Here is a 14,606-nt window from a genome sequence, read left to right as displayed (position 1 = left end):
CTTTATCTTTCTTAAGCTCTTCAATGAGAGGTCAGAGCTGACTCTCTGACATATAAGTCTTTAGCTGATCTCTTGCCTTCCGTGTGTGGAGCTTCCACCGCTCGTACATGGCATACAGCCTTTTCTCTTTTTTCTTGGGCTCTTCATATTGATGTGCGCGCATCTTCTCTGTAGCATGGCGTGGTGCGTTCAGAGCGTCTTGGACCTTCAAGAGCATTATCATCCTTGTTAAGCTTGCCTTGGAGATCAGTTGGACTTTGTTGTTTAGCTTCATTTGTTTCCTTCAGACACGGTCTCTCTGATGAGTCTACCATTATGTGGGCTCCACCTTGTAAATCTTCATGCTGATAACCAGCCATCTGCTCCTCCACCTCTATCTCATTACCTGACTCTGACATTATCACCTAAAATTTTTAAACTCTAATGGCAGAAGAAGACCCCTTAGCAGATATAATAAAGCCCTCGTTATGAACTGAATAAGCATAAAATACCAGAACATCAGTTTAAAAGTGGCTAACACATATGCATTTACATATAGACACTCAAATAACTGTAATAACTATCAGTGTAAATACCACAATAAACAAAGTTATCAAAGTTCTTAAATCCAAAATGCAAGAAATGAAAAAAGTGAAATCCTCCAAAAAAAAAAAAAAAAAAAACAGTTCACTAAGTCGATAAATGCAAAGTCCAAAAAATAATAATAATAAAAAAAGGTCTATGTGTCCTTAATTAGAAAGAGTCCATGTGGATGCACACAAGCATGAGTGCAAATGTAAACACAGTTTTTTGTTGCTCTAGTTGACGAGCCGGTAAGTATTAAATGTTCAGTCCGAGAAGCCGTTAATCCGTTGTTCGCCTTATTGCAGTATTATAGACTGTATTAGTGGGTTAATACTCACAGACCTGCATCAATGTCCATGAATGAGGCTGTACTTGACCATTGCACCGAATCCGTGAGACCGCTGTCAAACGTAGGTCAGGCGCGAGGCGTGTAGATGCAGCTTGATGAGTCCATGATGACACGATATAGCAGAAGCTGTAGCCGGCGCCGTGAAGACCCTCCGTGGCCCGTCGTAGACAACACGTCGTCAGTATCGATGCGGGTCAAGCTCTTACTATAGCTAAACCCCAGCCAGACAATGGTGAAGCGTACTGATATTTCAAAAAGCTTTTATTTTCTTACATCCTTTTCTTCTTGAAACACCGTAAGAGCTACAGGACAGATAAATAGCATAAATAAGCTCTTACGAACCCAAACATTAGCCGAAGGCCACATTAAACAGTATATTATATATATATATAACAATATACAACAACATTACAAATAGCCATTTATAAAACCCTTTTTATGACGTTACTTCAATCAGTATTAACAATGCTGAAAGGCTTATGTTAACATAACTTCACATGACAAGTGATACACATTTAAACACTTCTTCAAGTTGAATAAATTAACCTACATATTAATGCACATAAACATTAAACAAACTAAACACAATACCTTGTTCCCGTTCCAGCTAGGTGCTTAATTATCCCCTCCTTTTCTTTAGAACTTTACGATTTCAGAGTGTTTTAAAGCGACATGATATTTTCCTTCTTTTTTCCGTGTGTCCGTCTCACTAACCAGTCCCACCTTTTCTAGATGCGAAATTTACGTTCCACTATAGAGGCGGAAATAAAGGACTCATTACATTAACAGAGGAGACTAATAAAATAAAGTTCAAAAGTAATTATTACTTATTTACTCTTTCCTTTGAGTTCGTTACAGCCTCATAACGCGTATATGCCGGGATCGACTCCAGAGGGTTAACAATCAACCTGACGGGGGGTAGGAGATTGCCAGCTGCCTGGCATGACAGTTATCTGGAGCTCAAAAAATAGAAGGGGGACTCAGATGCTCAAATTGAAAGGGGAGTGCTCATATGAAACCTCCAAGGGTACTGCTAAGCTTGACTCACAAAGAGAGCAGCTCAACAGAGAGGCGGAGAGGGGCCTAACAACCTGAGGCCGCTACTCAATGGCGCTCAAACGAGCAGAGGACTCGATGAGAGAAGTCCTCAGACACTCAATCGGTCCCATGTAACCAGACCCGAAGAAATAGCAGGACTAAATAACCATTCATGCGTACAGAGCCTACTGGTCCTCAGAGCAGAAGCATACAAGAGGGGTTTTCGCAGAAACACAAATTCCCCATACCTCAGGGAATGCAGTGTACTCAAGCCCACTCCACAGAGGGTGATTACTGGTTCGACCATAAGGGCAATGTGACAGTGAGGACCCTCAGGCCTGACTGTCTATGGAGTGTTGATCCCCTCAACGCCTCAGTGAGAGGAGCTCTAGCTCAGAGAACGTCCATAATGGTTAAGGAAATACTCAAATCTTAGCAGACCCCTCAGAGTGAGAGATGAGTAGCGCACCCTGGCCAGTTTAGGATAGGGAGCATGTCACGAAGCCTGTACTCAAGAGTACCAGCCTGCAAAAAGGACCCATGGGTCCTTAGGTTGCAGCGTTATACTGGAGACCTGATGCTGGGAGGCTTCTGCAGAAGCCCAGGCTGCGTGTCCAAACCAAAGATGAGGGCTATCACCAGCCTGGATCCAGTACTGATGAGTAACACCATCACTATAATCGGTCAACAGCAGGAGGTCCTGACTTAGCGATTTTACTCACCAACCAAGGCATGACTCAGGCTCATGGATATAGACTGGAGATGAAGTCAGAAGAGCACTTGGGTCTGGACCATATAGATGTAGAAACTAGCCAATACATCATAGGCACTGCATAAGAGACTGCAATGCAAGCACAGGAGGCTCCTGCCTAGCCTCAGTTAGTAGGAAAGATTTTTAGGGGAATTAAGTGGAGGATGAAGAGAGCAGATGTAAATACTCTCAGTGGGAGGTGAGTAGATAGCTCAGGTTTTACTCTGGTCCAGACAAGAGTGTTGAGAATGCCTAGTTTGGACCACCTCACTTAAATCTTGCCTGTCACCCTTTGACAGGCCCCTTTTGAGCCGTACCCGCAGGTGAGGGTGGTGCGCATGTCGCAACACTAGTCTTCTGAGCCCGCCACTGATCCTTAGATTGAGACGGGCCAGGACCTCTTTGTTGTTTGGGCTCAGACCTGGACCTTCGTGGAATGAAGGAATTAAAGGCAGCCGAGCATATCCTTAAACTTCTTGACCACCATCTCGACGGAAGTGCCGAAAAACTCAGAAGAGGAAACTGGCGAATCAAAAAGAAAGCCCTTCTCTTTTGACCCGATATCCAACCGATTCACCCACAGCTGTCTCTCTGTAACCACCATGGCCGCCATGAATCTGCCAATGGCAGTGGTGACCTACTTAATGGCATGGAGAGCAATATCTGTGGTGCGACGCAACTCAGCAACCTCATCAGGATAGATCCTGACCTTCATCCAGGTCTTTCAGCAGATCAGCCTGATAAACCTGAAGCACTGCCATGGTATGCAATGAGGCTGCAGCCTGACCTGCTGCCGCATATGCCCTCCCATTCAAACGAGATGTATCCTGACGTCACTTTCTTGGCCTGCTTCCACGGCAACCCATAACCATGTGACTCATAACCTCAAGCAGCTCATCATGTGCAGGGCAGGAGAACTGGGAGGACTCAGTCTCAACTTCTTCATTCTCATCTGACATCAAAACAAAAACAAATCCACGAGCCAGCAGAGCACTAGCAGCTGGATTAGACGATATAAGGTCAAAAAAACAAGCAAAAACCCAAAACCAGAGAGCACAATCCAACAACGTTAAACAAAGATAAATGCACAGGAAAAAGAAATGATCAAAAATGTACTAAAGAGCTACAAGACTTTGCTAAGATAGAGAAGAACTCCAGTGCTGTGTTCGAAATCATTCTTATACCCTCATTCACTATTCCCTGCTTCCAAAAATATAGTTCAGCTGAAGGAGTGAATATAAATGAGTGAGTGAATTCAGACGCTAAGTGAACCGGAAGGGATGCCACTTGTGCAAGCTGTTTAATAACCATTTGAAACTTAGCTCACTAGCAGCTCCAGTAGAAATTATTTATCTTGAACTCATGAAAACTAGCATGTATAAACCCCCATTAACTCTTTCCCCGCCATTGACAAGTTATCTTGTCATTTAGAACACTTTCCCGCCAAAGATGAGTTTTTAAGGCTTTTCGTGTTTTCACTGTTATACACTCGGGGGCACTATTACACATCTTTTAGATGAGTATAAAACCTCCTGAACAAAAAACACACGTGAACAGGATGGAAAAACTAGCAATCTCTTATTTGCATATAAATGAAAACTTCATAATGTTATGGAGTAAAATGATGATCCAGGAAGTGGTATATGGCTGTGCAAGCTTTGAAGGTGTTTTACCATGTGAGGGTGTTTTTTGAAGGTGTTTTCCAGTGATTTACTATGCTTTGATAATCGTATTGAATATTATCCAGATGTACTTTTTGATAAAAATATGATTTTCTCACCTTTTTGCTCAAAATTATATTTTTTATGAAACCTAGCTATATAAGTGTTGATAAAAAAAAAGAATGCTTTAAGCTAGAATAAAACTTATTTATTATGTTTAAAAGTAGAGGCTTTGATCTTTATTTTGGCGTATTGCATGTTCAAATATTCATACAGCAAAATATACTGCAGGCTATCAAATTTTAGTAAAAATCATCAAAATCGCAGGTGGTGGCTGGCAACTTTTTTTAAAATACTGGCGGGGAAAGAATTAAAATTATTCAATAATCAATTAAAACTAAATTCATATCTGTATAATATTAAGCTGTGCTCCCATTGGACCAGCTGTTTGGAAATGTATGTGTCACACCCTTGGACTGTTTTTTTTTGTGTGTGTGTGTGTGTTTTCTCCCTCATGTGCCTGTGACCTAGTTCAGTATTCCAAATATGGCTCCTTTTATGTGGCAAGTGAGTGGTATGACCGGCAGGTGCAGATGTTACACATATGTGTGAAACTTGTGCTCATCTGATCAAAATTGTCATTGATATGTAAATTATTATTGTAAAAAATGTATTCTAAATATAGAAAATAGTATAAGCATACTAAGATTAAGATTTACACCTAAATAAAATAAAATAAAATAAAAAATAAAAATAAATAATAATAATAATAATAAAAATAAATAAATAAATAGAAAGATGCCTTTCATAATCCTTCTAAGTAACAAAATCTCGGCTTTTGCACTGTCTGCCACTGATTTTAATTTTTTTTCCTTTTTAAATACTTCAGTCTATGTCAGGGGTGCCCATTCTATTCCTGGAGATCTACCTACCTACAGAGTTCAGCTCCAACCCTTTTCCAGCACACCTGTCTGTAATTATCAAGTCCTCCTGAAGATCTTAATTAGCTGGTTCAGTTGTGTTTGATTAGGGTTGGAAATTAACTTCACAGTTAGGCAGATTTACAGGAACAGGATTGGGCACCCACGGTCTATGTGAATCATGTTTCTTTTTTCATAACTACATCATTTGGGACCAAAAGGGATATTTCTCTATTGAAGGCTATTCCAAAGCAGCTATGTATTCTGAAGAAACTGAATTTTGTCCCAAACAGTTATAAATGTTTTTCCCTGTCTGATGTCCCATGGCTGCAATTATTAAAGCAGGGGTCTCCAACCCTGTTCCTGAAGAGCTACCAACCTGCAGATTTCGTATGTTGTTTAGTTGTTTTCTGGCACACTTGTTATCAAATGTGTTCACATCATGAGCAGCAGGTCAGAGTGAAGCAGGAGCACTGTGTGAGCACCAGTGCAGGGAGTGTTTCAGAGCAGAGTCTATTTTTGCTCTGCTACTCATGTTCAATTAAAGAGACATTGTTTGCACAAGTTGACATTGTTTGCACATTGTCAATGGATTAAATGAATACAATTTGAATCTAAAAAGTAAAAACTGCACGAAATGTATGCATTTATTTGTAGTTTAATGTGTTTTGATATGAATTAGAGAAATTAATGTCAGTTATTTAGTTACCATGGTAACTATTCAGGTTCATATTTGCTCCTCTTATAAGTAAGATTTCACAATAATTAAGTTTGTAATACTTATCAATGACCCACTTCTGCTATCAATTTTATGTCATTATGGTTGTTTTAAATTTTGCAGAAGGCAGAGAAAATAATAATGATTAAAAAAGAGAAAAAAGAAAAAAGAAAGGTAAACAGCCATTTTTCCAGTCTAAACTAATTTTGTGCCTCAGTGAAGTAGAATTCAATAAGCTTTGAATTGTGTAGAGAAAAACACAAATTTGCACAAAAGTATGAATGAATGTGATAAGAAAAGAGGGAGAAGATAAATCTGTGACAAAGGCAGAGAAGACAGAACAAAAATAACAAAATTAATGTGTGTGAATATTACACTAATTTGCAGAGGCTGCAAAGACAGATGAGGCTCAGTGACAAAGTGGAAATCTGGTGGACTGCAAGTCTACAGCATGCTGGAGATTTCAATTTTAAACAATTAGATAAAAATAAAATGTTTCTGTGACTGCAGAAAGGATCTCTGTCCTGTGTATCTTGTGTGCTAGTGGCTTTATGTAATTATTTAACATTGTCAAATAAACTGTAGCCTACTTATTTGCAGAGGCAGAGCTTTTTCAAGTGTCTGTACTTTGTCAGTGTTTTTTCTTTAGAAAACTTTTACTTAGCATAATATTGTTCTTTTTACTGCACTATGTTTCATATCAGATATCATTTAATACTTAATTACATTGAAAATCTAGTACTTTCTTACTTTTACTGAAGTAAAAGTAATTACACATGTTTACATGAGTACAACAAAATGCTACATTTTTAATGTTTTTAAGTTTAAAAGGTTAAAAAAAATATTTTTTAAATGTAGTGCAGTAAAAAGTACAACATTAAGCTTTGGAATGAGGAAAGCAAAAGTTTTCCAAATAAACACACTCTGATAACAGATAATTTTTAAATTTACTTTTCACAGCTGTGTACTGTGTTATATGTATTGTTCTGCTTTATTACATTAGAGGTATTAATTATTTATAAGGGGCCATATGGTTTCAGTGATTAAAACAGCAAGTTATGATTGCTAGTCATTTGTTAAGACATGCACTAAAGCGTATGAAGATGTTTTTATGCTTGCTCCTATTAGTTGCTCTTAATGTTAGTGTCACTTACTGGATTCAACCTGAAATGCAATATCTTGTAGAGAATTAATCTTGCCTGTGTACATATTTGAGAACCTCTGCTGTATTGGGCCCACTTTCCAAAGGTGCTTCACCCTGCTGTTGTATTGGCCATTTTTTCATAATATTTAGACCCACAGACATTTATTGTATAAAAGACTCAAAACTGATAATTTTTGTGATAGTTAGGTGCAGAATATATATATATATATATATATATATATATATATATATATATATATATATATATATATATATATATATATATATTAGTAGAGTAGAAATTTTTCTGGTTCACCAGAAAACAAGATGAACAAGATGTGATTTGATATGGTATATCCAAGCTTGAAACTGTGGTAAAGACATTAGAATTCTTCTGTTTGACAGCTGTATCTGGTTTCTTTGTGACAGGGATAGAGAGCTCCAGAATGCTAATGTTACAACCATCTGGCTCTGAGTGAAGTAACATTACCAAAAAGGGGAGGCTACACAGAAGGCTAAGTTTAACAAATAAATATTTAATCAAGAATAAATCAAATAATATAAAAAATTAAGTATAAGTAGAAAGAAAGAAACAAAGAAAGAAACAAAAATAAAACAATCCAGGGCTTGAAAGGGAAGATGAACGGCAGCCCAGTCCAGAACACACTCTGCTCTCTGAATCTCCATCATTTAAACCCAAGTGCCAATCACAGGTAACACTCCACACCTGTACCTGATGCTCTCTCTGAAAGAGAGGCAAAATCACGGAACACCACCACCTAGTGGACAAATATTAAAAAGAGAACAATCTGGCCAGTAACACCTCCCCTCTTGAAACAGAGGCCCCTAAAAGGGAACTCTGCATACCCCAATGATACTATAAACCAATAAATAAATAAATAAATAATAAATAAAAATACACAATCACACAAGTTTACCCCCAACAGTCACAATCTGTGGGCTGTCATACAAATGCCACTTACCCTCTGTTCTTTTCCTCACCTACCCCAACCTTATTGTTCAGTATCTTCAGGCACCTTGAAAACACTAAACAAAGAACTAAGGTCAAGGGCAAACAACATTTAACAACAGTTTATTTTACTCATCAACCGGAGAAAAGCGACAAGGCATCCGCCATAAGATTATCTTGCCCTCCAATATGGCGAATATCTAAACTGTATGGCTGTAATAATAGAGCCCAACAGATAAGTCACTGATTAGGACTTTTTTCAAAGATTATAAAAACGTGAGTGGATTGTGATCTGAAAATATGACTACAGGCATTGAACCACCTCCCACCTCCCACATACACATCGAAGTGCTGCAACACCCAGTGTTTCTTTCTCAATTGTAGAGTAATTTAGTTGATACGAGTTAAACTTCTTAGAAATAAAACTAACTGGTCGATCAACTCCATTGTCATCTTTTTGTAATAATACTGCTCCTGCACCCACCCGGCTTGCATCTACTTGGATCTGAAACACTGGATCCTACCGAGGTGCAACTAGGACAGGAGCAGTGCCCAGCAGAAGTTTCGCATTTTCAAACACCTCTCAAACTTACATTTAGCCTTCAATAGATCAGTATGCGGCACAACTACAGTCGAGAAATTTGCACAAAAATTGTGATGATATCCAATCATCCACAAAAATCTCATCAGCCTCCTTTTTAGTAGTAGATCTTTTTTTTTTGTTACAAAAATCTCATATCACAATATAAGTCATATCATATACCGATAACAATATATATCATGATACAGTACCTTTTCTGTAAATCCAATCAATTAATAGTTTATATAGTGACCACATGGAAAGGACTATTTCTTTTTTTACATTTTATATACTCAAAAATGTATTCATATGTGATTATTTTTCTCACTTTATTTAGAACTTCTGGGCAAAGGATTAAGTATTATTATTACTGATTAAGAATGTAGAAATATAAAATAAATATTAATGAAATATAAAACACTTTTCAAAAACTAATGATTACAGCCCCAACATAAAATATTGCTAAATAAAATGCAGTATGTGACATTGTACTTTCACAATTTTAAAATGTATCAGCAATATAAGGCTCACAACATAAATAAAATATAACAAGAAAACAAACACACCTTTAAGTGTAAATTATCAAATAAAGGGCCAATGTATTGGTGTATAAAATACCAAATGTAAACACTGTACTTTCAAGTTTAAACTATAGCAGCAGTTTAAGTTTCACAACACAAAAATAATAAATATAACAAGAAAACAAACCACACCTTTAAAGGAGCTGTATGTAAGAAATCTATTTCAATTAATCATAAAATGGCCCTGATGTGTCACTAGACATTAAGAAATCATGTTCATTTCAAATACTTATATCACTGACAACAGTAGTCCGGCCAGGATATTGTCATTTAAAAAGTGGACCTGCAGCCCTCAACTGATGTTGATGTTGTCATTTTGTGTTTTGGCCTGACGCGCCTCCCTCCACCTATCCACCAATCACGAAGTCAGTAGTTGTTCGGCATCCGTGTTGCCAGCTTTGCTGTAACCTGCCCTAACTCCAGTCGGATAAAAATGTTCTAATGTTACTAAATCAAAAAGACCTTGTTATAATTCAGAAAATTCGTCATGACAAAGTCCGAAATAAAACCAGAATTTGTATTGGAGATGCTTTTGAAAGATGGAGACGGCTGAAAACGGAGAAGAATTTGAACACAGACGCCAACGTTGCTAATTTTCTCCTGGACAGATAAGATTCATCTATGCTTGGCTAACTTGTACTTGATGTCAATGGACATTTCATATATTCATGACAGTCGAACAAAGTTATGCATGTTTTGTGCAAAGTAACATAACGTTAGCTCACATGGACGTACTGTACTTATACTTGCCATTGGAAGCTCATTGAAGCAGCCTACGTTTCTGCTGAATCCTGCAGCTCATCTGGCAACCTCGAGTCAGGGGGTAGGGGGAGGGGAGACACCGCTCTACAGTATTTTTATAGTGATTGCAGTACCAGTTTAGGCCACAATCAAACATAAAACACCTTTAAGTGTAAATTATCAAATAAAGGCCCAACGTACAAAATTGGTGTATAAAATACCAAATGTAAACATTGTACTTTCAAGTTTAAAATATAGCAGCAAATTAAGGCTCACAAGTAAACAATACACTCTAAATTAGAATTATAGCATCAAATAACTAAAGTCCCACAACCAACATCGGTATTTGACAACAATGCTTCAGCATGTTTGGCCTGTCTTGCCGAAAATCAGGGAGCTATTTTTATAGGTTAAGAGCCAGGAATATGTTGGTCAACACTTTCTGGTAAGTGCTGACCTTTGACACGTTACAATGTTCCCACTTGTACTAAATGTTCGCTCTGAAGGGGCACTTGTGGCAGGGATGCACAGGTATATTTTAGCAAGCTGGGCCACTTGTGGGAAATGTGCCTCGTGCTGCCTCCACCATTCGGGTTTGTTTCTGGACAAGCCTCCAAGGTCTGGAGACAGAGATTGAGCTCCTTTTCAACTGAATTTCTAATTGACAGAGGGGCTGTTTGCCATTGTGTGTGTGTGTGTGTGTATGTGTGTGTGTGTGTGTGTGTGTATATATATATACAGAGCTGGGTAGATTACTTATGAATTGTAATCAGTTACAGATTACAGATTACATGACAAAATTTGTAGTCAGTAATATAATCTCTTAGATTACACATTTTTGGTAACGTAATCTGATTACTTTTGGATTACATTTAGATTACATTTGTGCTAATCCTTATTTGATATCACATAACACTAACTAACTAACACTAACTTGCTCTATTCTTTTTCTATTCTATCTGTTTTCTTTTTATTTATCATATTATTTAAAAGCCCTTGCTACGTGTACTGCGTTTAAGATAACTGAGTCTTGTTATAACACTTGTATATCATTGCTCTTTTGTTGTTTTTGATTGCTTCCATTGTCCTCATTTGTAAGTCGCTTTGGATAAAACGATATCGCATTTGGTCTCGTTCTGTATCGCGTATCTTGTATTGTCTGCGCTTGCTTGGCCATTTGTTATGGAGAAAATAAGGAAAGTGTGTCCAGCTGAATTAATGTAGTATTTTGTAAGACTGGTATAAAAAAAAGCTTATTTTACCACGGCAGCCGACGCGTGAAGACCGAAGAGTGTAAAGACCATCGACTCTACCGTCCAACTCCACCGGGCAGGGACACCGGCAAAGGATAAGTATTGCTTTCCTATTACTTGTTTTGCTTCAGTTTTTAGTTTTTTTTAACCATTTCTTACTATGTGTAAGTTGTTTTTTTAGCATGTGTGTTTGGCAGTGTTATTTTTTAGGATTACTGTAAACTATTGTCGTTTCATTTGTATTATTTGTATTTGTTATTTATTTGAATTTTAGTTAAATTATCTCTGAATTGTGTGTGTGTGTGTGTGTGTGTGTGTGTGTGTGTGTGTGTGTGTGTGTATGTGTGTATGTATGTATGTTTGTATGTATGTGTGTGTGGTTGTACATACACGTATGTAGCTGTTTTTTTGGTGTTTGGCTTAGTGTTATGTTAGAATCATTATTATATTCTTATACCCTTTGTTCTTTAATATTTTTAATTTTTTTTTAGCTTTATTTTTTTTTCCATTTAAATGTTAAGTTTTTAAATTTTGTATGCATTTGTCATTTTTGTATTTCTTTATTTTTAAAATTTGTATAAGTAGTATTTATAAAGTTTTAGCTTTTAGTTTTGAAACTGTTTGTTTTAATACTACAATTGATTGCTTCTGTTGTCCTCATTTGTAAGTCGCTTTGGATAAAAGCGTCTGATAAATGACTAAATATAAATATATATATATAAATATATAAAAGCGTCTGCTAAATGACTAAATGTAAATGTAATGTAATATATTGAATTAGCCTAATCTTGTACTATTTTGACAGATACAACGAAAAAAATATATTCCAAAAAATATATTAAATATTTATTAAACATAAATATATATTTTAAAGACCATTTCTAGGTCAAATACTTCATCTCAAAACACTTGGAAGTGCATAAGGTAGTAACAATGAAGAAAAATCAACATTACAAAAAATATATTAAAGAACATGAATAACATATAACATAAATAACTTTGCTAGGTCAGAGATTTCCATGGACAGCAAATTAATCCGTGGTAGGCAGAGCTTACACTGAACAGTGACATTTTTCCCGTGTCTTTCTTTAAAAATTAAATCATGTATGTACATCCAGTGATTAAAGGCTGCGTTTTCCATTATCATGTTGCTGATTTCTTCTGAGCGCGATTCTGACACCCCCTCCCCCTCTCCGCCGGAAAAACTCGAAGAATCACGAACGTATATAAGCGGGAGGTTTAATAGGAAAAATATAAACGTAAAATTTTTTTTTTTTTTTAGGAGAATCAATGCATTTTGAACGACTTATTACCATTGTGTAAATAATATGTAATCATGTAATCCATAAAAAAAGTAACTGTAGTTTGATTACGAGTATTTTAAAAAGTAGTTTACTCTAATTACAAGTACTTGAGTTTTGGAATCTGATTACATAATCAAAAATGCATGTAATCAGTTACTACCCAGCTCTGTATATATATATATATATATATATATATATATATATATATATATATATATATAGTAGCTGCTCTAACTCTTCTTTTGTCTTTTAGCACAAACCTCTGGTTAACTGTAGCAGCTGCATCTGATGGAAGGGGGCCGCCTCTGCTAATCATGTACTCAAACCCACCATCTTCAACATATCTCAGATATTTTGAAATGATCTTCAACAACTCAACCCACTTCTAAAAACTAAATGTCAAGCAGCTCCTCTGTGGCTTGGTCATCATATTTGTCAACTGAAATATTTCAGGATGCCCTCTTTGATAATAATGGTCAGCTGCGTGTCGTCATCCTGCTATCCAGACAAGGCATCTGTAAATTCCATGAGAGAACTCAGTGCCTTATTCGTGGAATCAAAAACATCCATGTCCTTCCAAGTTAAGACTAGATGTCTCATTTTTTTTGTCTGCACGGAGGACCTGTGAGAGCGCTTTCTCCTGCTCTATAACCCTCTCAATCATCTGTTGTAGGGAGCCCCACCTGGTAGGGGTGTCTGTGATTAACAGATGAACGGGCAAGCCTAGTTCAGCTTGAGCCTTGGCCAGTTCACGTCTTCTCTTCCAAGAATTAGAGAAGGCACTCATCAATCTCTTGCAGACACCAACCTCTCGTTCCACCTGGGGTAGTTTCCCAACCCTATCTGTGTAAAAAAAAAAAAGTAAGATAAATTTAAGATACAGTATATGGGTTTATTTATTACACTTTACAGCACAGGCTCAGTGTTTTGCTAACCAGGAGTCACTCTCACTTTACTCCACCTCAAACCTCATACAGACATAAAACATGTTAAAGTAGTGACTAAACCCATTAATACTGACCCATTAATACTGCATGCTAACCAGGAGTCACTCTCACTTTACTCTCGCTTTACCGCTCACTGCAGATTAGATGCAGAGAGAGGCGATCCTGTGCCGGCAAAATCAGACCTCACGCTCGCGGAACATACTTAAATAAAAGCTATGTTTTATTCAAAAAGTCATTAGATTTGTCACTATGTACTTTTTATGCTAAAAATAAAATAATAATAATAATAAATCACTAAAAGGTTCTAAAAATTGCCCCAGTGTGAGAAAGACGCTGGAGCAGATGGCAGGGGGCGGTGGCCACAAATCAATGTATGGGAGACAATGCAGGCTGCTTAATAATAAATTGTTAGTTTGTACAATGTTACTGTATAGAGGCATGCACAAGCTGGTGGGAAAATTAAGACATAACATTAAAACTTGAAAATTTTTTGGTAACAATTATCTTAAAATGAAATTTAATACACTACCATTCATCCAAGCTTATAACATGTTTAACTAGCATCATCAAAACCGTAAAAATTCCAGGCCTACTATGTTTATTTATTCATTTTTTATTACTGAAATTTTTTTTTATACTTAATATATTAAGACACTCACCGATGGCTAGATGGAGGCGGTGGCCAAAACACTGTAAGCATGTCCATTCATTCAGCTGAAGTGCAAGGATGTTGTTTGTTGTGTTATCCGTAGTAACGCATACTGGATCCTCACACAGCCCCATGAGTCAAGAGCTTCCTTAAGACCTCTGGCTATCATTTCTCAGATGATGCCAACCCTGAACAACATACAGAACTACCCAATTTTGCTATAGTTTTGATTGCTCCATATAATAATTGCTGTTAATAGCAATTCGTCTGTTTGATTACATCTTTAATTGATTTTTCTGTACATTTCTACCATATGTACATTAACTGACAGTCACCTCTGATAAACGAATACTAAATATGGTAGAAACTTAATTTTTTGTAAAGTTGTTTTGCAACGATTTGTATCGTGTAAAGCACTATACAAATAAACTTGAAT

The sequence above is a fragment of the Cyprinus carpio genome, chromosome B12 (genome assembly GCF_018340385.1).
Source record: "Cyprinus carpio isolate SPL01 chromosome B12, ASM1834038v1, whole genome shotgun sequence".
Taxonomy (NCBI): domain Eukaryota; kingdom Metazoa; phylum Chordata; class Actinopteri; order Cypriniformes; family Cyprinidae; genus Cyprinus; species Cyprinus carpio.
This window is presented reverse-complemented; position numbering follows the sequence as displayed.